The following is a 23828-nucleotide window of genomic DNA, read 5'->3' as shown; positions in this document are numbered from 1 at the left end:
ACAAGAAAACATTATTTTATTTTATTTTATACAGCTGTTTTGTATGTATAGCATAGACGCTCCGGAATTCTAATGAATTTGACTTGTTTAACTGTTAATTTCTTTGAAATAGTCTCTCGTAAGTCTCCCATCTCCCGCTCTCTCTATCTCTCTATCTCTCTCTCTCTCTCTCTCGATGTCTCTCTCTCTCTCTTTCTCTCTCCTCTCTTTCTCTCCCCCCTCTCTCTACCTCTCCCTCTCCCTCTCTCTCTCTCTCTCTCTCTCTCTCTCTCTCTCTCTCTCTCTCTCTCTCTCTCTCTCTCTCTCTCTCTCTCTCTCTCTCTCTCTACATCTCTCTCTCTCTCTCTCTCTCTCTCTCTCTCTCTCTCTCTCTCTCTCTCTCTCTCTCTCTCTCTCTCTCTCCTCTCTCTCTCTCTCTCTCTCTCCGTCATGCTTGACTAGACTAGCGAGTCATTGCATCCAATTCATCTGCCGGCCCGGATAGGGGCGGGGAGACATTAATGAGATTATGAATATTCATGATGTCTGCTAAATTAAGTTAATTGTTCTGCAGAAGTGCCTCACACACTTCCAAGGACATTTTTTTTTTCTCTCTCTCTCTCTCTCTCTCTCTCCCTCTCTCTCTCTCTCTCTCTTTCTCTTTTTCTCTTTTTCTCTCTCAATTCAATTCAATTTAAGGGCTTTATTGGCATGGGAACATATGTTAACATTGCCAAAGCAAGTGAAGTAGACAATTGAACAGTAAATATTACATTCACAAAAGTTCCATTAGTATAAAGACATTTTAAATGTCATATTATGTGCAAATAGTTCAATTAGAAAAGGGTGTATGTGTCTATATAGTTTGGCAGCAGGTTAGGAAGTGCAGCTCCACCTCATTTTGTGGGCACTGTGCACATAGCCTGTCTTCTTTTGAGAGACAGATCTGCCTGAGTCTGTACATAATTAAAGCTTTCCTTAAGTTTGGGTTAGTCATAGTGGTTAGGTAATCTGCCACTGTGTACTCTCTGTTTAGGGTCTCTCTCTCTCTCTCACACACACACACACACACACACACACACACACACACACACACACACACACACACACACACACACACACACACACACACACACACACACACACACACACACACACACACACACACACACACACACACACACACACACACACACACACACACACACACACACACACTCTCTCTCTCTCTCTCTCTCTCTCTCTCTCTCTCTCTCTCTCTCTCTCTCTCTCTCTCTCTCTCTCTCTCTCACACACTCACACACACACACACACACACACACACACACACACACACACACACACACACACACACACACACACACACACACACACACACACACACACACACACACACACACACACACACACACACACACACACACACACACACACACACACACACACACACTCTCTCTCTCTCTCTCTCTCTCTCTCTCTCTCTCTCTGTCTCTCTCTTTTCCTTCTCTGTCTCTCTTCCTCCCCTCCTCCTGCATGTTAGCTCTCTTCATCCGTCATGTTGTTGTATGTATGAGGCAGTGCGTGTGCCTTTTGGGAAGGGGAAATTAACGAGGGTGAATTATGGAATTACAATCGCTGGAGATAATATGAGCACCACACACAACAATGTCTAGGAACAATAGATCTAAACAAAACTGATGATGGAAAATAATACATTATTATCTACACTAGTTCAGTTGTAGTATTAGGGAAATCTCATGTGGTATTTATCTGCACTGTAGATATATTGGATTATAAGGGACAAAAGCATTCCATGCAATGGAGTAAAGAAAAGATTAATCACACTATGCAAATTATTTGTTAATTTGCATAATATGCCATTACAATGCTTACGCCTAAGCATCTAAACATTTTGAACTGTCTTAGTCCAATCAATACATTGAATTAATAATTGTAGCAATGAAGATCTAAATCACCTTAAAATAAATCGTATCATTGGGAACAACTTTGTTACAGTAACAGTGTAATAGTAGCTGTGGATTGGAAGGTCAGAGGTCAGCACTATATAATATCTATCGGTAGCCAAGCTGTCTGAGCATCACCCCTGTATTCCGTGCTCTGTGCTGTCCAGGCCTCTACCGTATTTCATAGGAGAGGAGGAACAAGTCAATCCCTCACCCAACCAACCAACCACCCACCCATCCAGCCAGCCAGCCAGCCAGCCAGCCAGCCAGCCAGCCAGCCACCCACTCAAGCCACTCACTCACTCACTCACTCACTCACTCACTCACTCACTCACTCACTCACTCACTCACTCACTCACTCACTCACTCACTCACTCACTCACTCACTCACTCACTCACTCACTCACCCAGCCACTCACCCACCCACCCAGCCTGTCCTATCTGTCTGTAATGCACTTCTTTACAGACATCAGTTATCATATCCTGTTAATCTGAGCAAACAACATGGCAGATAGCAGCTTGAAAGGAAATGCCTACTCACCTAGTGACAGAGACAACCTGCTCTCTCTTTCTCTCTCTGCTATCTCTCTGCTATTTCTCTCCCCATATCTTTCTCTCGCTCACTTTTTCATTCTCTATCTTTCTTTCTCTCTTTCTCTCTGTATATACAGTAAATCTGTCTCTCTTTCTCTCCTTTCTTTCTCTTTCTGTCGCTCCCCTTTGTCTCTTTGTCTCATGCTTTGTCTCTCTCTCTCTCCCCGTATATACAGTAAATATCTCTCTCTCTTCCTCTCTCTCTCTCTCTCTCTCTCTCTCTCTCTCTCTCTCTCTCTCTCTCTCTCTCTCTCTCTCTCTCTCTCTCTCTCCCTCACTCTCTCTCTCTCTCCGTTCTGTGTGTTTGTCTCTGTCTATAATCAGTACAAACACACTGACACCTGTTCTATCCCGTCCACCACTGCCAGCAAGGTAAACTCAGCCTAATTGGCACCAGACAATATTAAGTTGAGTTAATTAATTATTAACCCTAGCTACCTCATCTACAAATAGTAGGATACATTGTGGTTGCATAGGCTTTCTTGTCTTTTGTATCATTGCGAATGGTGATAGCTTGCTACATTCAGATGGCTTACTTCTGCAATAATTAAGCTCAGTCATATGTTTGGTAAATAGGATAATTGATAGGAGAATGAGTGAATGCAAATAGCAGAAATACCTGGATGGTATAGACATTTCCCCTTCGAGAACGACTTATTGTTTGACGACAATATCATGTGTCTTTTTCTCCAGGCTCCACCGACACGGTGACGTGTTCTGTCTATGGCATATGGCACCTTGTTACCACTGCAATGCACATCATCATGGGTACGTTCTCATGTTCTCCAGTATTATCCCATTTAAGATGTAAACATCACTACAATGCTATTGATAATAGAGCTGCTTCGTAACACAGAGACCTTGAGCAATGGAACAGGGATCTAATACAGCTCAAATATACACTGAGTGGATTCATATGTAAATGGTATGCATATTTACTTTACAATTCCACCAAGTTGTGTGTCTGCGTGTGTGTGCGATCCTCACGTAAGGTATGGGTTTCAGTATTATATGGTGCTCCTTCGCCACAATAGAATGGTTGGTGAGGAACTAGTGGTTGGCGCAATCTGGTCCTTAATTAGCTCCATCGCTGCAATTGTGGGATGTGGGAGGCCCTGAGCAGAGATGCTGGTATTGTCTTCTGACTACTAGATCTGGTTAACAGGCCCCCTGGAAGAATGAACAGTCCCTGGAGAACAAGGGGGAAGGGCTGTCATCCTGTCCCTCACACGTTCTCTGTTTTTTCTCACGGTGTAGATAGGGCTTTCTCACACTCGCTGAGTCTCTTGTGACAGACTCTTAACATAAATGTTAACAATTCTAATAGCTGGCTTGGGCAGGTGTTATTTGGTTCTGGTGTTCGGAGAATACAAAACTTTACCATACGTCTGTCTGTCTTTCTGTCTGTCTGAGGAGGAGGTGAAGTTCCTGGTAGTGAATTGTCTGATCTGTTGTGTTGGCGGTGCTGTGTGAGCTTCTCCCGACTTAGTCTGATAGACAAGAGGATTGGGCTATGAAGAGATAAGAGACAGTACCAGGGTTTACTGGAAAACATGCCACACAAAATATACTTTGGAGATAGAATGCCCTCTTTTTGTGGACATTCAAACAATATGTTTATTGCATTAGCTGTATCCCTGTTATAAATGCAGTATAATGTATAGTAAAATCAGTTAGAAATGTTATGAAAAAATAGCAACTCTGCGATGGCGTTGACAGAGAGGGCTGCCTCGCTTCTAGTCCTTAGGAAACATTGCAGTAAATTGTTTTTTGATGTATTGTTTCTTACTTTGTTAGCCCAGAAAATCTTAAGTGTAATTACATACAGCCGGGAAGAACTATTGGATATCAGAGCAATGTTAACTTACCAGTGTCACGCCTTGGTCATTGTATCTTGTGTTTTGTTATATGTTTGGGTAGGCCAGGGTGTGACATGGGTTTATATGTTGTATTTCGTATTGGGGTTGTATTAATTGGGAGTGTGTATTATTAGGGGTGTGTCTAGTTAGGCTTGGCTGCCTGAGGCGATTCCTAATTGGAGTCAGCTGATTCTCGTTGTCTCGGATTGGGAACCGTATTTAGGCAGCCTGAGTGCGCGTTGTATTTCGTGGGCGATTGTACCTGTCTTTGTGTTAGTCACCAGATAGGCTGTAATTTGTTTCACTCGTTTGTTGTTTTTGTATTTTCTATTATTTCATGTACCGCTTTATCTTTATTAAAGATCATGAGTAACCTACACGCTGCATTTCGGTCTGCCTCTCTACAAACAACAGATGAAGATCATTACAACCAGCACTGCGACCAGGAATACGATTTTCCCGAAGCGGATCCTTTGGCCGCACCACCAGGGCATTTGAACTGATTCCAGAGGCCGACCCAAAACAGCGCCACCGCAGGAGAGGGAGTCGAATCGGTCTTCTAGTCAAACTTCGGAGGAGCGCACAACCCCACCGCTTCCAAGTATATTACTCGCTAATGTCCATCCCTAGATAACAAAGTTGACAAAATCAGGGCAAGGGTTGCTTTCCAGAGAGACATCAGGGATTGTAACATACTCGGTTTCACGGAAACATAACTCTCTGGGGATATGCTGTCGGAGTCGGTATAGCCACCTGAATTCTCAGTGTATCGCACTGACATCAATAAATGTCTCTATGGGAAGAAGAAGGGCAGGGGTGTATGTTTCATGATTAACGACTCATCGTGTAATTGTAACAATATACAGGAACTCAAGTCCTTTTGTTCACCTGACCTAGAATTCCTCACAATCAAATGCCGACCGCATTATTTCCCAAAATAATTATATTCAGTTATTTTCACAGCCATGTTTATCAAATCAAATCAAATTGTACTTCTCACGTTCCGAATATAACAGGTATTCCTTACAGTGAAATACTTATTTACGGTCCCTAACCAACAATGCAGTTTAAAAATATATATATATGTATAAAATACCTTACAAAAAAGAAAAGAAAAGAAATATAAGTAACAAATAATTAAAGAGCAGCAATAATATAACAATAGCGAGGCTATATACAGGGGGTACCTGTACAGAGTCAATATGCGGGGGCACGGGTTAGTCGAGGTAATTGAGGTAATATGTACATGTACAGTTGAAGTCGGAAGTTTACATACACTTCGGTTGGAGTCATTAAAACTTGTTTTTCAACAACTCCACAAATTTCTTGTTAACAAACTATAGTTTTGGCAAGTCTGTCAGGAAATCTACTTTGCGCATGATTTGTTCTATAAAGTTCATAATTTATGTCCAAAGTTGTCCCCCTTCTTGTTAGTGCGTTCAGCCCAGTAATCCAACTTCATGACCCGCGAGGTGCAGACAAAAATTCCAAAAGTTCCATTACAGTCCGTATAAACATTTCAAACGATGTATAAAATCAATCTTTAGGATGTTTTTAACATACATCTTCAATAATGTTCCAGCCGGAGAATTCCTTTGCCTTCAGAAATGCAATGGAATGCGAGCTAACTCTCACGTGAATGAGCATCATGAGCTCTTGGCACTCTGCCAGACCACTGACTCATGAGACCTCATGAGCACCCACTTCACAGTAGAAGCCTCAAACAAGGTTCTAAAGACTGTTGACATCTCGTGGAAGCCTTATGAAGTGCAATTTGACCCCATAGACACTGTGTTTCAATAGGCCAAGCGTTGAATAACTACAAACCTCAGATTTCCCACTTTCTGGTTGGAGTTTTCTCAGGTTTTCGCCTGCCATATGAGTTCTGTTATACTCACAGACATCATTCAAACAGTTATAGAAGCTTTAGAGTGTTTCCTATCCAAATAGACCAATAATATGCATATATAAGCAACTGGGACTGAGAAGCAGGCAGTTTACTCTGGGCATGCTTTTCATCCAAACGTGAAAAGGCTGCCCCCTATCCCAAAATGGTTTTAACCAGCTTGGGAAATTCCAGAAGATTTTGTCATGGCTTTAGAAGCTTCTGAAATTACATCATTTGAGTCAATTGGAGGTGTACCTGTGGATGAATTTCAAGGCCTACCTTCAACCTCAGTGCCTTTTTGCTTGACATCATGAGAAAAAAAGGTTTGGTTCATCCTTGGGAGCTTTTTCCAAATGCTGAAGGTACCACGTTCATCTGTACAAACAATAGTACCAAGTATAAACACCATGGGACTACGCAGCCATCATACCGCTCAGGAAAGAGACACGTTCTGTCTCCTAGAGATTAACGTACTTTGGTGCGAAAGGTGCAAATCAATCCCAGAACAACAGCAAATGACCCTGTGAAGATGCTGGAGGAAACAGGTACAAAAGTACCTTTCTATACTGTAAAACAAGTCCTATATCGACATAACCTGAAAGGCCGCTCAGCAAGGAAGAAGCCTCTGCTCCAAAACCGCCATAAAAAAGCCATACTACGGTTTGTAACTGCACATGGGGATAAAGATCGTAGTTTTTGGAGAAATGTCCTCTGGTCTGATGAAACAAAACTGTTTGGCCATAATGACCATCATTATTTTTGGAGGAAAAAGGGGGAGGCTTGCAAGCCGAAGAACACCATCCCAACCATCAAGCAGCATCATGTTGTGGGGTGCTTTGCTGCAGGAGGGACTGGTGCACTTCACAAAATAGATGGCTTAATGAGGAAAGACAATTATGTGGATATATTGAAGCAACATCTCAAGACATCAGTCAGGAAGTTAAAGCTTGGTCGCAAATGGCTATTCCAAAAGGACAATGCTTCCAAAGTTGTGGCAAAATGGCTTAAGGACAACAAAGTCAAGGAATTGGAGTGGCCATCACAAAGCCCTGACCTCAATCCCATAGAACATTTGTGGACAGAACTGAAAAGGCGTGAGCGAGCAAGGAGGCCTACAAACCCGACTCAGTTACACCGGCTCTGTCAGGAGGAATGGGCAAATGTTCCCCCAATTTATTGTGGGAAGCTTGTTGAAGGCTACATGAAATGTTTGACCCAAGTTAACCAATTTAAAGGCAATGCTAGGCAATGCTACCAAATACTAATTGAGTGTATGTAAACTGCTGACCCACCGGGAATGTGATGAAATAAATAAAAGCTGAAAGAAATCAACTATTATTCTGACATTTCCATTTTTAAAAATAAAGTGGTGATCCTAACTGACCTAAGACAGGGAATTTTTATTGGGATTTAATGTCAGGAATTGTGAAAAACTGAGTTTAAATGTATTTGGCTAAGGTGTATGTAAACTTCCGACTTCAACTGTAGGTAGAGTTATTAAAGTGACTGTTGCATAGATAATAACAGAGAGTAGCAGCAGTGTAAAAGAGGAGGGGGTGGGCAATGCAAATAATCTGGGTTGCCATTTGTTTAGATGTTTGGGAGTCTTATGGCTTGGGGGTAGAAGCTGTTTAAAAGCCTCTTGGACCTAGACATTAGCGCTCCGGTACCGCTTGCCATGCGGTAGCAGAGAGAGCATTCTATGGCTAGGGTTGCTGGAGTCTTTGGCAATTTTTATTGCCTTCCTCTGACACCGCCTGGTATAGAGCTTCTGGATGGCAGGAAGGGCTGGGCCGATGTACTTGCCATACGCACTATCCTCTGTAGTGCCTTGCGGTTGGAGGCTGGGCAGTTGGCATACCAGGCAGTGATGCAACCAGTCAGGATGCTCTCGATGATGCAGCTGTAGAACCTTTTGAGGATTTGAGGACCCATGTCAAATATTTTCAGTCTTCTGAGGGGGAATAGGTTTTGTCATGCCCTCTTCACGGCTGTCTTGGTGTGCTTGGACCATGTTAGTTTGTTGGTGATGTGGACACCAAGAAACTTGAAGCTCTCAACCTGCTCCATTACAGTCCCGTCAATGAGAATGGGGGCGTCTTCGGTCCACAATCATCTCCTTTGTCTTGATCACATTGAGGGAGAGGTTTCTGTCCTGGCACCACATGGCCAGGCCTTGGACCTCCTCCCTATAGGCTGTCTTGTCATTGTCTGTGATCAGGGCTACCACTGTTGTGTCATCTGCTAACTTTATGATGGTGTTGGAGTTGTGCTTGGCTGTGCGGTCATGAGTGAACAAGGAATACAAGAGGGGACTGAGCACGCACCCCTGAGGGGCCCCTGTGTTGAGGATCAGTGTGGTGGATGTGTTGTTACCTACCCTTACCACCTGGGGGCGGCCCATCAGGAAGTCCAGGATCCAGTTGCACAGGGAGGTGTTTTGTCCCAGGGTCCTTAGCTTAGTGATGAGCTTTGAGGGTGTGTTGAACACTGAGCTGTAGTCAATGAATAGCATTCTCACATAGGTGTTATTTTTGTCTATGTGGGAAAGGGCAGTGTGGAGTGCAATAGAGATTGCGTCACTTTTGGATCTGTTAAGGCGGTATGCAAATTGGAGTGGATCTCTGGTTTATGGGATAATGGTGTTGATGTGAGCCATGACCAGCCTTTCAAAGAACTCCATGGCTACGGACGTGAGTGCTACGGGTCAGTAGTCATTTAAGCATGTTACCTTAGTGTTCTTGGGGACAGGGACTATGGTGGTCTGCTTGAAACATGTTTACAGAAAATGTCAGAGAAGACACTTGCCAGTTGTTCAGAGCGTGTTCGGGGTTCACGTCCTGGTAATCCGTCTGGCACTGTGTCTTTGTGAATGTTGACCTGTTTTAAAGGTCTTACTCACATTGGCTGCGGAGAGCATGATCACACAATCGTCTGGCACAGCTTATTCTCTCATGCATGTTTCAGTGTTACTTGCCTCGAAGCGAGCTTTGAAGTAATTTAGCTCATCTGGTAGGCTCGTGTCACTGTGCAGCTCTTGGGCTGGGCTTCCCTTTGTAGTCTGTAATAGTTGGCAAGCCCTGCCACATCCAATGAGCGATACCAAAATGGCCCTCAAGGAACTTCACTGAACCTTACTGGACTTTATGAAAACTGGAAAACATACATCCTGAGGGTGCATTTATTGTAGCTGGTGATTTTAACAAAGCCAATTTGAGGAAAAGGCTACCTAAATTCAGCATATCGACTGTAGCACTCGCGCTGGAAAAACATTGGGCCATTGTTACTGTAAAAACACTGGACCATAGTTACTCTAACTCCTATAGGAAGAAACTCAAAAAGGAAGTACCCGTGCTAAGGACTATTCCACGCTGGTCTGACCAATCGGAATCCACGATTGTTTTGATCACGCGGACTGGAATATGTTCCGGGTAGCCTCAGAGAATAATATCGACGTATACGCTGATTCGGTGAGTGAGTTTTTAAGGAAGTGTATAGGAGATATTGTACTCACTGTCTATTAAAACCGACCCGAACTAGAAACCGTCGATTGAAGGCAGCATTCGCGCAAAACTGAAAGCGTGTACCATTGCATTTAACCATGGCAAGACGACTGGCAATATGGCAGCATTCAAACAGAGTACCGTAATTGCTGGACTATTAAGCGCACCTGAATATAAACCGCACCCACTGAATTATTTAAAAATATGTATTTTGTACATAAATAAGCCGCACATGTCTATGAGCCGCAGGTGCCTACCGGTACATTGAAACAAATGAACTTTACACAGCCTTTAAATGAAACACAGCTGGTAACAAAAATAAATAGGCTTTAACGAAACACGGCGTGTAACAAAAATTAAAACGGTAGCCTACCAGTAAAGTCATTGGTCACGATCTTCCTCCTCTGTGCACTGAAACCACTGAAGTCATCTCCTTCGGTGTCGGAGTTGAATAGCCTCAGAATTGCTTCATCTGATGTTGGATCGTTTTCATTGTCGCTCTTGTCACTTTCATCTGGAGGCAAATACCCCGCTGAGCTCATGCTGCCCCTTCAACACGCAGCAGTCCAGCCTTTCGAAACCCGTTGATGATAGTGGATTTTTTGACAATGCTCCACGCTGTCAGGACCCACTGGCAGACTTGACCATAAGATGCTCTTCGCCTGCGGCCCGTTTTAGTGAAGGATTTCTCCCCACTTGTCATCCAAGCATCCCACTGAACAAGGAGCGCCACCTTAAATGCACGATTTACACTGATGTCGAGTGGCTGCAAATACTTTGGGCCATCTGCTTTTTTCCCTATGATAGCTTTTGTTGTCTTTCTGCACTGAGTCAGTTCCTCACGCTGCTGTTTCCAACGTCTTATCATCGACTCATTAAGGCCAAGCTCCCATGCAGCAGCTCTATTTCCTTTTCCAACAGCCAGATTTATTGCCTTCAACTTGAAAGCTGCATCATATGTGTCTTTGCCATGATGAGGGTAACAAAATTACTACCGTAATCAGAATGATGGGAAGTTTGAGCGCGCTCGATTTACGTCACATTATGTGACGGTGCTCAGTTTTTTGCCGGCATGAATCTTGTGAAAGCGGGAAAAATCCATAAATTAGCTGCGTCATTGTATAAACCGCGAGGTTCAAAGTGTGGGAATAAAGTAGCGGCTTATAGTCCGGAAATTACGGTAGTCATTCCCCTCCGCAAGGCAATCAAACAAGCAAAATGTCAGTTTTGAGACAATGTAAAGTTGCAATTCAATGGCTCAGACGTGAGACGGATGTGACAGGGTCAACAGACAATCATGGACTACAAAAAGAAAACCAGCCATGTCGCGGACACTGACGTCTTGCTTCCAGGACTGTGGTCTCTCCTTCTCCTTGGCCTATGTGAGTAAGACAGTTAAACGTATTAACCCTCCAAAGGCAACCGGCCCAAACAACATCCAGAGCCGCATCCTCAGAGCATGCGCAGACCAGCTGGCTGGTGTGTTTACGGACATATTCAATCTCTCCCTATCCCAGTCTACTGTCCCCATAAGCTTCAAAATGTTCACCATTGTTCCTGTACCCAAGAATGCAAAGGTAACTGAACTAAATGACAATTGCTCTGTAGCACTCACTTCTGTCATCATGAAGTACTTTGAAAAACTAGTCAAAAATCATATCACCTCCACCTTACATGTCACCCTAGACCCATTCAATTTGCTTACCCACCGAATAGGTCCACAGACGATGCAATCGCCATCACATTGCACATTGCCCTATCCCATCTGGACAAGAGGAATACCTATGTAAGAATGATGTTCATTGACTATAGCTCAGCATTCAACACCTTAGTACCCTACAAGCTCATCATTAAGCTTAAGGCCCTGGATCTCAACCCTGCCCTGTGCAATTGGGTCCTGGACTTCCTGACGGGCCGCCACCAGGTGGTGAAGGTAGGTAACACTGGGGCCCAACAAGGGTCCGTGCAAAGCCCCCTCCTGTACTCCCTGTTCACCCATGACTGCATGGCCATGCATGCCTCCAACTCAATCATCAAGTTTGCAGACGACACAACAGTAGCAAGCTTGATTACCAACAATGACGCAACAGCTTACAGGGAGGAGGTGAGGGCTCTCGGAGTGTGGTGTCAGGAAAATAACCTCTCACTCAAAGTCAATAAAACAAAGGAGTTCAGGAAACAGAAGAGGGAGCACATCGACGGTGGAAAGTGGTGGAATGTTTTAAGAAGGTGAAAAGTTTTAAGTTCCTCGGCGTACATATCACTGACACACTGAAATGGTCCACATAGACAGTGTGATGAAGAAGGCACAACAGCGCCTCTTCAACCTCAGGAGGCTGACGAAATGTGTCTTAACACCTAAACTTTTACAGATGCACAATTGAGAGCATCCTGTCGGGCTGTATCACCGCCTGGTACGGCAACTGCACCGCCCACAACCACAGGGCTCTCCAGAGTGTGGTGCGGTCTGCACAACGCATCACCGGGGGTGAACTACCTGCCCTCCAGGACACTACATCACCCGATGTCACAGGAAGGCCAAAAAGATCATCAAGGACAACAACCACCCGAGCCACTGCCTGTTCACCACGTTACCATCCAGAAGGCGAGGTCAGTACAGAGGCATCAAAGCTGGGACCGAGAGACTGAAAAACAGCTTCTATCTCAAGGCCATCAGACTGTTAAACAGCCATCACTAGCACAGAGAGGCTGCTGCCTACATACAGACTTGAAATCATTAGCCAGTTTAATAAATGGAACATTAGTTACTTTAATAATGTCACTTTAATAACGTTTACATATCTTGCATTACTCATATGTATATTCTCTATTCTATACTATATATCGCTTCTTAGCCTATGCATTGCTCATCTGACATTGCTCATCCATGTGTTTTACATATTCTTATTCCGCTCCTGTACTTAGATTGTGTGTATTAGGTATTTGTTGTGGAATTGTTAGATATTACTTGTAAGATATTGCTGCGCTGTCGGAACGAGAAGCACAAGCATTTCGCTACACTCGCAATAACATCTGCTAAACATGTGTATGTGCCAATACAATTTAATTTGATGCAGAACATTTTGTGTACAGTACAAAGTGTAATCCTATTGAAACAATCACGCATGCTACAATAAACTGTTATTATTAAACAAACTTTGACCTCAACTACACGAGATAACCCTATTCTTTATTAAATCCTCTTTGTCTAACATTACAGGCCATACGGTTTTGTAATACATAGTTCCAACACTGAACTAGGAGGGACTTCTAGCAACAGCAATAGAACATGCAGTTCAGTCAGTCCAGTTCTGTCTGCGGTTATGGTGATAGATGATTGGAATTGTGTTCAGATTCTTCAACACATAATAGCATTCACACTTTATTTTGAATAACCAATATGGAGGAGAATCAGATAATTAAATGATGAAAATGAAAATGCAAACAAACAACATTTCTGAAGTTTTGACATGTCTGAATCTCATTTTGACATGTCTGAATTTCAAATCGCACCTGATTAGAAACAAGGCAACAGTAAACCTGTTGTCCCACACTAATGATGCAGCACCCCCTTGGGCCAATGAGTGACAACATTTCAAGCTCAAACGAGACAGGATATATGCTTGATCAAAGTTCTGAATTTTAGTTTAATTTTGTAGCTGCCGGATCTATAAGGCAAGATGCATCATTCACCCAAGTTTCGTCAAAATCGGGCCAGTGGAGTTGGAGATATTGCGTGCGACTAATGAACAAACGTACGGACAGAGACCGCTCCACAGCCCCCTTCCGATTTCATTGTGGGTGACAACAGCGATGGGAAAATAAAAATAAGAAAGAAATAAGAGAAAGACAAAAGACAGAGCCCTCCACACGACCTATCCAATTAGTTTGCCAAATACAAAGCTTGGTGACAGTTTGGTAATTAAGTTCTGTCTCCTAAGGCTACTGAGTGCATCACTAACCATGATCAAAAATGATGCAGCGCCCCCCTTGGGATTTTCACTGTAATATTGTAAATTATGAATTTCTATGGCTAGATGCATCATTCACCAAGTTTAATCAAAATTGGGCCAGTGGTGTCTGAGATATTGCGTGTGACTAACATATGTAGAGTTGATTACTATAGCGCCCCCCTTGGGCCAATCAATGTAATTTTGTAAATGCTGGCTCTCTATGGCAAGACGCATCATTCACCCTAGTTTTGTTAAAATCCGGCCCGTGGTGTCGGAGATATCGTGTGGGTTCGCTAGACTCATGTCTCTTAGCATGTGCCCGTTATAGCACCACCATGTGGTCAATATGAATGTTCGTGCATATGTGAGCCTTGACAGTGTTTGCAATATGTGTACCAAATTGTGTTATAATACTGTAATGAAACAGCAGGGAGCAGGTCTCGAACCCTCGACCTTCGAGCCCGAGGTCCGGCGCGCTATCGACTGTGCCGCGAAAGCATGCTCGTGCGTCAGGGTCGATTTGCGCGCGTGTAAAACCCAGGGTCGTTAGAATACAAATATCCTTTACTGACTTATACGCTACACTACTCCCTCCTTTCAAAGGACGCGTCCTCGCACTAGCTTGGGACTCTATGTCTTACAGGAACGCGCTCACCGGCCAAGCACATGCACTGTCGTGGATACAAGATCCGACCACTTCTGACACCAATGTAATGAAACAGCAGGGAGCAGGTCTCGAACCCTCGACTATCGACTGTGCCGTAAAAGCACGCTCGTGCGGCAGGGTTGATTTCCACGCGTATAAACCCAGGGTCGTTACAATACAAATATCCTTTACTGACTTATATGCACTTATGTTCCAGACCACATCCACGTGAATGTTTATTGGTCAATAGCGGACATGTTGTTTTAGTTACTAGTCTGGAAAATATTGCGCTGATTGATGTCCATAGATGTCACATATCAAGTTTCCTGTAGATCGGTCATTCAGAACAGTAGCGTTTTTTCACAAAATACTAAATGGCGGAAAATGCATCATGGTGGACCTCATGGGTCCCTGAGGCCAATTTCTTCCTTGTGAGGAGAGGGACCAATGTAACAAATTTCATGGCTTTCGGTCAAATTGAGCATTTTTTATTTCCCTGTTATAGTGCCACCATCTGGCCAATCAGTGTAATGTTGTAAATGCCGGGTCTCTATGGCAAGAGGCATCATTCACCTAAGTTTCATTGAAATCGGACCAGAGCTGTCTGAGATATCAAATCAAATGTTATTAGTCACATGCGCCAAATACAACAGCTTACAGTGAAATGCTTACTTACAAGCCCCTAACCAACAATGCAGTTTAAAAAATATGAATAAGAATAAGAAATAAAAGTAACAAGTAGTTAAAAAGAGCAGCAGTAAAATAACAATAGCAAGACTATATACAGAGGGTACCGGTACAGAGTCAATGTGTGGGGTCACCAGTTAGTCGAGGTAATTGAGGTAATATGTACATGTAGGTAGAGTTATTAAAGTGACTATGCATAGATAATAGCAGAGAGTAGCAGAGGTGTAAAATAGGGGAGAAATGCAAATAGTCTGGGTAGCCATTTGATCAGATGTTCATTGCGTGTGACTAACGAACATATGAACGAATGCATGGATGAGAACAGATGCACAGATCCACAGTCCCCTCCCCGATTTCATCATGGATGACAATTAACTTTCAGACAAAATGTTTGGGTTATAAGCAAAATAATGTAAACAAGAACACAGAACACTTGATACGAACAAGGAATGGTGATGCTTATTTACGACGGGCCGATATAGGGCTTGTTGGTTTTCTAATTAAGTAATATTTATGCATGTGAATAAGGCCAACTGGCAGGATGTTTTAGACCTTCATGAATATTCATGAGTTATGAGGTCAGGAGCCATATATTATATGGGCGAGACAGAAAGAGGTCAGGAATGTGTATAGGCCAATAGGATGGGACCAGTGTCTGTATCATCATAAGCCTATATTGCCACAAGAGAAATGGCAATGACCATGGCATAGTCTGATATATTGTAAGTTATAAACCAGAGATGAATAATTTCCCATTTTGTGTGCTGGACTAAATGTAGACCTACAACTGAAGTGAAAGAATGCCATACACGTACTAGTTACATCTCAATCTCTGACAGAGAACCCATCACCGAGTAGAAGCATGTCATTCAAGCTGCAGCACCAGGGTGCCAACTTTATACAGTACATTAATCGATTTCAGTCATATCTATTCTTCTTCTCTCTTCCCTCTCTTTGTCTCCTGTCCCTGTTACTATAGGAGGTAGATGTGTGTAGTTTCATTTCTCTTGGTCGCCTCCTGCATTTCGGCTTCTCTGCCATGTTTGGTTTTGGGGGGTGGACGCTGGCCCTGGTGGAAAGGCATCAATGGATGCCACCTGGGCAGAAACAGGAGTTCACTGTGATCAAAACGCTAGAAAACCTCAAGTAAGTTTCTCAATAGAGCCCTAAAATCAACTCTGGACCTCGAAGCCAGTTCCACAGCAATTTCCATTGTTCCCCTCTAATCAGGGACTGATTTAGACCTGGGACATCAGGTGGGTGCATTTCATTATCAGGTAGAACAGATAACCAGCAGGCTCTGGACCTCGTAGGGTAAGAGTTGAATACACCTGCCCTAGAGGGTCACAGACACACAGACACAGACACACACACACACACACACACAAACAGACACACACACACAAACAGACACAAACACACACACACACACACACACACACACACACACACACACACACACACACACACACACACACACACACACACACACACACACACACACACACACACACACACACACACACACACACACACACACACACACACACACACACACACACACACACACACACACACACACACACACACACACACACACACACACACACACACACACAGAGACACACACACACACAGAGACACACACATACACACACAGAGAGAAAGGCAAACAGACACAGACACACACACACACACACAATACCCGTCAATTCTGGACTAAGCCTCCAGGGAAAGAGGCTTGCCTATCAGGGTTTCCTTTTGAATAGTCTCTTTATCACACATGAATCTGTCTCTAGAGAACCATCCCTCCTCTTCTCCAATCCAGCCATCTAAAGTCTACTCTCTTCATCTTTCTCTCCCTCTCTATCTTGGTATGTCTGATTACAGACCTGAAGACTGTGAATTGTCCTATCTTCCTGTGAAGAAAGTCCAGACTGAAATGCTGGATCTAGTAAAATAAGTGACAGAAGTCTGTCTGATTATAAAATCTGTAGTCCAAGTTTGATCGTAATTGCCTGTGTGAATTTGATTTGAAACAAGCCTCTGCAGGCATAGTAGATCGTTGGAAGGGAACCAAAATACCTTCTTTGTAGAAGAACAACCGACTAAATATGTGGGGGGAGAATCTCACAAAGAAAGACAAAAGTCAAAATGATGCTTCTGAAAATATATATTTTTAGAAATGAGTCCTTGAAAGATGACAACGACATAGGTGAGTTTGTCATGGATGATGTTTTATCAATGTGAACTTTTCTATATCTTATCTTTTATAGTGTGACACTGTCCGTCACTGAAACCCTGTCTTCTCTAGAAGAGCAAGAGTTGTGGATGACCAACCAGGGTCTGTTCCTCAATGTCAACATCATGGCCATCCCCTGTCTCTGCTCCATGGCCCCAAGGGGCTTGGCCCCTAACACCAGGTATGTGGGTCTCTGTTAACACAATCACCTCCTGCATATGTGAGTACAATACATGCATACAAACCTGAATCCATGCCTGTATGTGTGTGACTGTATGCGAGCCTGCATCTGTGCCTAGTAATGTATATATGCGTGTGGTTGACTGAGCATTGAGCAATGTGTATGAACTACGTCCTGGACCAGTGATAATGGCATAGGGTTACCGAGCTGCCATGCCGTGCCTTGTTATGCAGGGAAGGCCTGCTTACTCCAAGACCTCTCCATCACGGTTGACAACTCCACGGTGTCCCACTCCCAGAGAGCAAAGCACCTTGACGTGACCCTGGACAACACCCTGTCGTTCTCTGCAAACATCAAAGCAGTGACTTGCTTCTGCAGGTTCCTGCTCTACAACATCCGTAGAGTACAATCTTAACTCACACAGGAAGCGGCGCAGATCCTAATCCAGGCACTTGTCGACTTCCGTCTGGACTACTGCAACTTGCTGTTGGCTGGGCTCCCTGCTTGTGTCATCAAACCCCTGCAATTTATCCAGAACGCTGCAGCTTGTCTGGTGTTCAACCTTCTCAAGTCCAGCCTCCATGCCCGGCCAGTTATCCCCCAGGTAGGGTGAGGAGGCCACTCCCGGTGGGGGGTCGGTACCATACATGGAACATACTAGCCAGTTCCAGGTAATCCAATGAGATTGGGATTAGTGTTTGGATCAGACTACCGAGGTCAAAGGCTTCTAACTGGACTACTGAGCGCATAACGACTCTGATTTAAGGGAGTGACAGAACTTAATTAAAGAGAATGGCAAAGCTTATTAAAGGGAGTGTCAGAGAGGGAGGACTTAAAGACAAGAGCATATGTGTGCACTGCAGGACCAGGCCTCCTAGGTGGCTCAGCCTGTGTCCCAAATGGCATCCTACTCCCTATATAGTGCACTACTATATAGTGTTTTATATGGGGAATAGGGTTTCATTTTGGACACAGACCCTGTGTGAATCTGGCCACAGTAATGATAGAGCATGTAGTAAAGCAACAGGCCTCACACAGTGCAGTGGAACCACACTGCGTATTATAGCATCACCGACCTTAACTACACAAGACAGGAACAGTAGGAGTATTTGTAAATATAGCATGGTTGATGTAGACACATTTACAATAAACACATCATGTAGTACTAATGAAGTTGGAACTAATGTATACTGCTGTCTGTTCTGTTCCTGACATTATCTATTCCTCTTCATGGTGACAAATCACTAAAAATATAAGATGTGTTGCTTAATCAACCTGCTTGGATTGAAATGGCCACAGTGATGAAGTATACTGTACATATGAACCGATTTTTCTCTCTCTCTCTCCCTCTTTCTGTGTGTGTGTGTTGTGTGTGTGTGTGTAAGATTGAACAACGAAAGCATGGCCTTGATCGCAGCAAGAAACACTTCCAGGTCAGAGTTCATCAAACACCTGAAGAGATACAACAGTGTAAACAATCAGGTGAGGTCACCAGGGCAGACCCTCCTTCCTTCCACACACACACACACACACACACACACACACACACACACACACACACACACACACACACACACACACACACACACACACACACACACACACACACACACACACACACACACACACACACACACACACACACACACACACACACACACACACACACACACACACACACACTCCCCTCCTCATTCAGTGAGTCAGTCAGTAAACACATGTAAACACACACACACACACACATGTAAACACACACATAAACACACAGAAACATTAAATACACAAACACACACACACACAAACACACAGAGAGAGAGAGAGAGAGAGAGAGAGAGAGAGAGAGAGAGAGAGAGAGAGAGAGAGGAAATCCCGCTGTCACTAATGGAGTTTGCCACCCTGCGAGCTTATGCGGAATTAGCATACTGTCAAGTCAAATTAATCACTGACTGTCAAATTTCCCTAAAACACTTTTCAGGCTAATACAGATTAGTCCATTTAAGAGCCCAGCAGCCCACCTGTCCTGTTTTCCATCCAACACAATCTAATCTAAGCCTGTTTGTTAACCTACATTCTAAATATACAGTTGGCTGTATACAGGGGGATGCTACTGTGTGACTGGGTAGGCAGGGATCACTCACAGTGTGTGGGAGTCTACTGTACTTGAGAAGAGACATTTAATTTTTTTGTGAGTTTCAATAGAACAGGTTTCATAATGTTCAGGGTAAACAAATAGTTTGAGGGGACTTCATAACCATACTGTCCGTCCGTCCATCCTTCTTTCTGTCTGTCCTTCCGTCCTAGCAGATCTGACTAATGTTTGTGTTGTTGGGCCATTTTCCATGAAAACAAGCAGGACGTGAAAATGATAAAATGATGACTCAGACAAACGAACCAGACTCTATTTATTGTCTGACTTCTATTGAACGATTTCTGGGAAACTGAGTCTGAAGGACAACTAATGAAAAACATATTTACATCCCACAAACCTGATGGGGAGTCAGAATACATAAGACAAACAATATGAGTTGAGGTAGGAAATGTAGACACACCTGTACTCCATGTACTCCCTGTATCATTTATCGACAAAAGATAGGCTGTGTCATTCATATGAACTACTTTCATGTTTCCACTGGCTTAACTGGTTTAAACTTTTGTCCAAGACCGGATGTAACCTTGGTGACCAGGGTCATATAACAGCGTGATTGCTGTTTGGGGAATTGTGTTGTTGGGGACATGTATTCACCCTGTGCATCATCATTGCCCCCTAGTGGTTATAGTTAGAAATGACTGAGACGATGGTATTGTTTCCTCAGCCCTTCTTTCCTCTATTCCACACTTCCCTCTCAAAGCTTGTTGGAGGTCCTAGGGAGGGGTCTTGGATCCTCCTTGTGTACAACTGGACAATAAAGTAATCTCCTCCTCCTGCTCCTCTTCCTCCCAGTTCAGTTTCTCCTTCGTGGAGACACACACGGTGCGAGCTGTGAGGCTTCACCCACGCTCTCAGAGGATCTGGTCTGACGATGTCTGCGAGGACAACGGAGAGTGTGAATCTAAGAACACACCCATAATCTCCTCAGAGGGGACCTAGCCTTGGAACGTAAACAGCGACCTACGGGAGGTGCCCTCAGAGCTACTCATCAGGTTCGGGCTTGACTTGGCCCAAAGCACCACAGCACCTGCACTGATAAACCTCATATGTTAGTGGCTGGATTCAATCTGTATTGCTGAAGTTCAGAGCTGTAGCCCGGTTTGAATTTAAATGCAATGTTCCCGTGTTCACAGAGACTGTATTGACGGTAATCGCTGCATATGTCGGCTCAATCAGAAATGACCTTTACATTTCAGTTGTGCTACAGTACTGAACTTCAGTGATATGGGTGGAATCCAGCCCTAGGGGTTGAATTCATAAAGCCTCTCAGAGTAGAAGTGCTGATCCTGAAAATGATCCTAGATCAGCAGTCCTACTCTGAGACGCTGTGTGAACACTGGCCAATATATAAGGTACAACTCTATCCTTCAGCTGGTCTAAAGCCCCATAGCACCTGTCAGATAGACCTTCAACCTGGATACGACCCCTGTCTCAAATAACATGTTACCAAAGCAGTGACCTAACGCTGCTCATTATGTATAGCCCTACCTGTAATCTAATGGTCATATTAATCTGGGTTCAATTTACATCCCACAAAGAGAGTTCTTAGAGGTCATGGTCAGTATAATTTCGCCGTCTTTTCGATCATGTATTTAGCAGTACTGTTAATTTGTCTGGGACATTTAAAACCTCTTTAACTAATTTGTTTGTTTCACCACCAGGATAGATCCCCAACTCCCGACCCTGTTTGTTTCACCACCAGGATGACCCTGTTTGTTTCACCACCAGGATAGATCCCCAACTCTTGACCCTGTTTGTTTCACCACCAGGATAGATCCCCAACTCCTAACCCTGTTTGTTTCACCACCAGGATAGATCCCCAACTCTTGACCCTGTTTGTTTCACCAGCAGGATAGATCCCCAACTCTTGACCCTGTTTGTTTCACCACCAGGATAGATCCTCAACTCTTGACCCTGTTTGTTTCACCAGCAGGGTACATCCTCAACTCCTGACCCTGTTTGTTTCACCAGCAGGGTACATCCTCAACTCCTAACCCTGTTTGTTTCACCACCAGGATAGATCCTCAACTCCTGACCCTGTTTGTTTCACCAGCAGGGTACATCCTCAACTCCTGACCCTGTTTGGAGTGGACATCGAGGAGGCAGAGGAGGCACACATCAAGTGCAGCTGCATTTAACACTGTCTGTAGAGTGGATTCGATACCATTTAAAACTGTCTAAAGGGTGGAGGAGTCTTTACACATATCAACATGCACTGCCACTGAATGTAACACACAGGATTTCCTACTGTACTCTAGAAGAAACAGTCTTCAGTTTACAGACTGCCTACAGTTAAAACAGTCTACAAGAGAGGAGTCTATAGACACAACCTAAAACGGACTCCATGTAGAGTTGATCTATTATGCAGAACCTCAGGTTGCACTGCCACTGAATGTTACCGACAGGCATGACTACTGTACGACACTGTGAATGTTAGACATCAAATAACCAATGACAGACAGACACATTAAATAGAAACAGTTCATTTTTACACGCCACACACTTATTTATTAAAAATAAAAATAATAATTTCATTTTATTGAAATCCAAATTGGAATGTGCCCCCTTTATTTTTGTCATAACTGACAACTTGGTCAGGAAAGGTTGACTCCCTGAATGAACTGTCCTGAACCTTAAAATACAAGCAGTAAAAACATGTGACTAATCCTCATTCAACAACAAAAATCATCATCATCATCATCAAGGCACACCACATCTCCTAAACCTGAATGTTCCAATCCCTTACAGCTACAGTAAGAACACAATCCACTGATTCCAAAGATTCCAACAGAGAATCCAAAGGGATGAAAATGTAAAAATGGGAAGGCCAGTGTTCCGTGTGTTTCATTTAAGGCCTGGCATGTCTCCTATGCCTTGAGGAACATTTCTGAGTCACTGAAGAACCAGCTTTTACATTTTTTTTGTTCTGACTGCATTGAAAACTTCTGCTGGCATGGCGTACGAGCAACGAGCTCTCACAGTCTCACTGCAGAATCAGATGTTCATCTGTTCTGCAAATGGCAAATTTAGAAGTTGCTCATAACATCACATTTAGAAGTTGCTCATAACATCCAATATCAAAGTTACTCCAACATCACATTTCAAAGTTGCTCCAAAATTCACATTTCAAAGTCGCTCCAAAAATCACATTTCAAAGTTGCTCCAAACCTCGCATTTAAAAGTGTTTTGTTGCTCCAGCTGCTCTGTATCGTTCCATGTCTCCAAACGTCAAATTTTGAAGTTATGGTCCGAATGGTTAAGGAAATGGTTAAGACTTGGGATAGGTTAAAACAATAAGTTTAGGCACTCCTTCCAAATGGTTAGGTAAGGGTTAATGTTTGGGATAGGGTAAAATAATTATAAAAAGGCATTTCTTGACATCCTCTGGACATAGATAAATGTCCAATTTCAACGTCAATCTTGAACGACCTGACTGGTATGAGTTGCTCACACACACAACACACACACACACACACTAATCAGGGACTGATTTAGACCTGGGACATCAGGTGGGTGCAATTCATTATCAGGTAGAACAGATAACCAGCAGGCTCTGGACCTCGTAGGGTAAGAGTTGAATACACCGGCTCTAGAGGGACACACACACACACACACACACACACACACACACACACACACACACACACACACACACACACACACACACACACACACACACACACACACACACACACACACACACACACACACACACACACACACACACACACACACACACACACACACACACACACACACACACAGGGTGCTGTCCCCTTGAGGAGTGTGTCATTCATGTGTCGTTCAGTGAGTTGAGTGACACCCAACAACAGCCCCTTTTTTTCACAGATGACACTACACTGTCCTCCTCATCCTTCTGTTGTCTTCAGTTCTATACTACATAAATAAGCTTAAACTCCTGTCCCATCCACTCCTACATATATACACATCTATTGATGATATAGATTTGACATATAGATGTGTATATATCGATATACACTCAACGGCCAGTTTATTAGTTACACCCATCTAGTACCGGGTCGGACCTCACATTGCCTCCAGACACACCTGAATTCTTTGGGGCATGGAAATGTTGCTCAATTGGTATCAAGGAACCTAAAGTGTGCCAGGAAAACATTTCCATCACCATTACACCACCGCCACCAGCTTGTACCATTGACAC

At 43.6% G+C, this 23828-nt stretch overlaps 1 pseudogene; it reads left to right on the top strand.

Annotated features, from left to right (window-relative positions):
- Nucleotides 1-23116, top strand: part of LOC124044431 — a 79057-nt pseudogene extending 55941 nt beyond the window's left edge.
- Nucleotides 23117-23828: the final 712 nt, after the last annotated feature.

This window comes from Oncorhynchus gorbuscha, linkage group LG09, assembly GCF_021184085.1.
Source record: "Oncorhynchus gorbuscha isolate QuinsamMale2020 ecotype Even-year linkage group LG09, OgorEven_v1.0, whole genome shotgun sequence".
Taxonomy (NCBI): Eukaryota; Metazoa; Chordata; class Actinopteri; order Salmoniformes; family Salmonidae; genus Oncorhynchus; species Oncorhynchus gorbuscha.
Note: the sequence above shows the minus strand (reverse complement) of the source record. Positions and strands in the feature narration are given on the sequence as shown.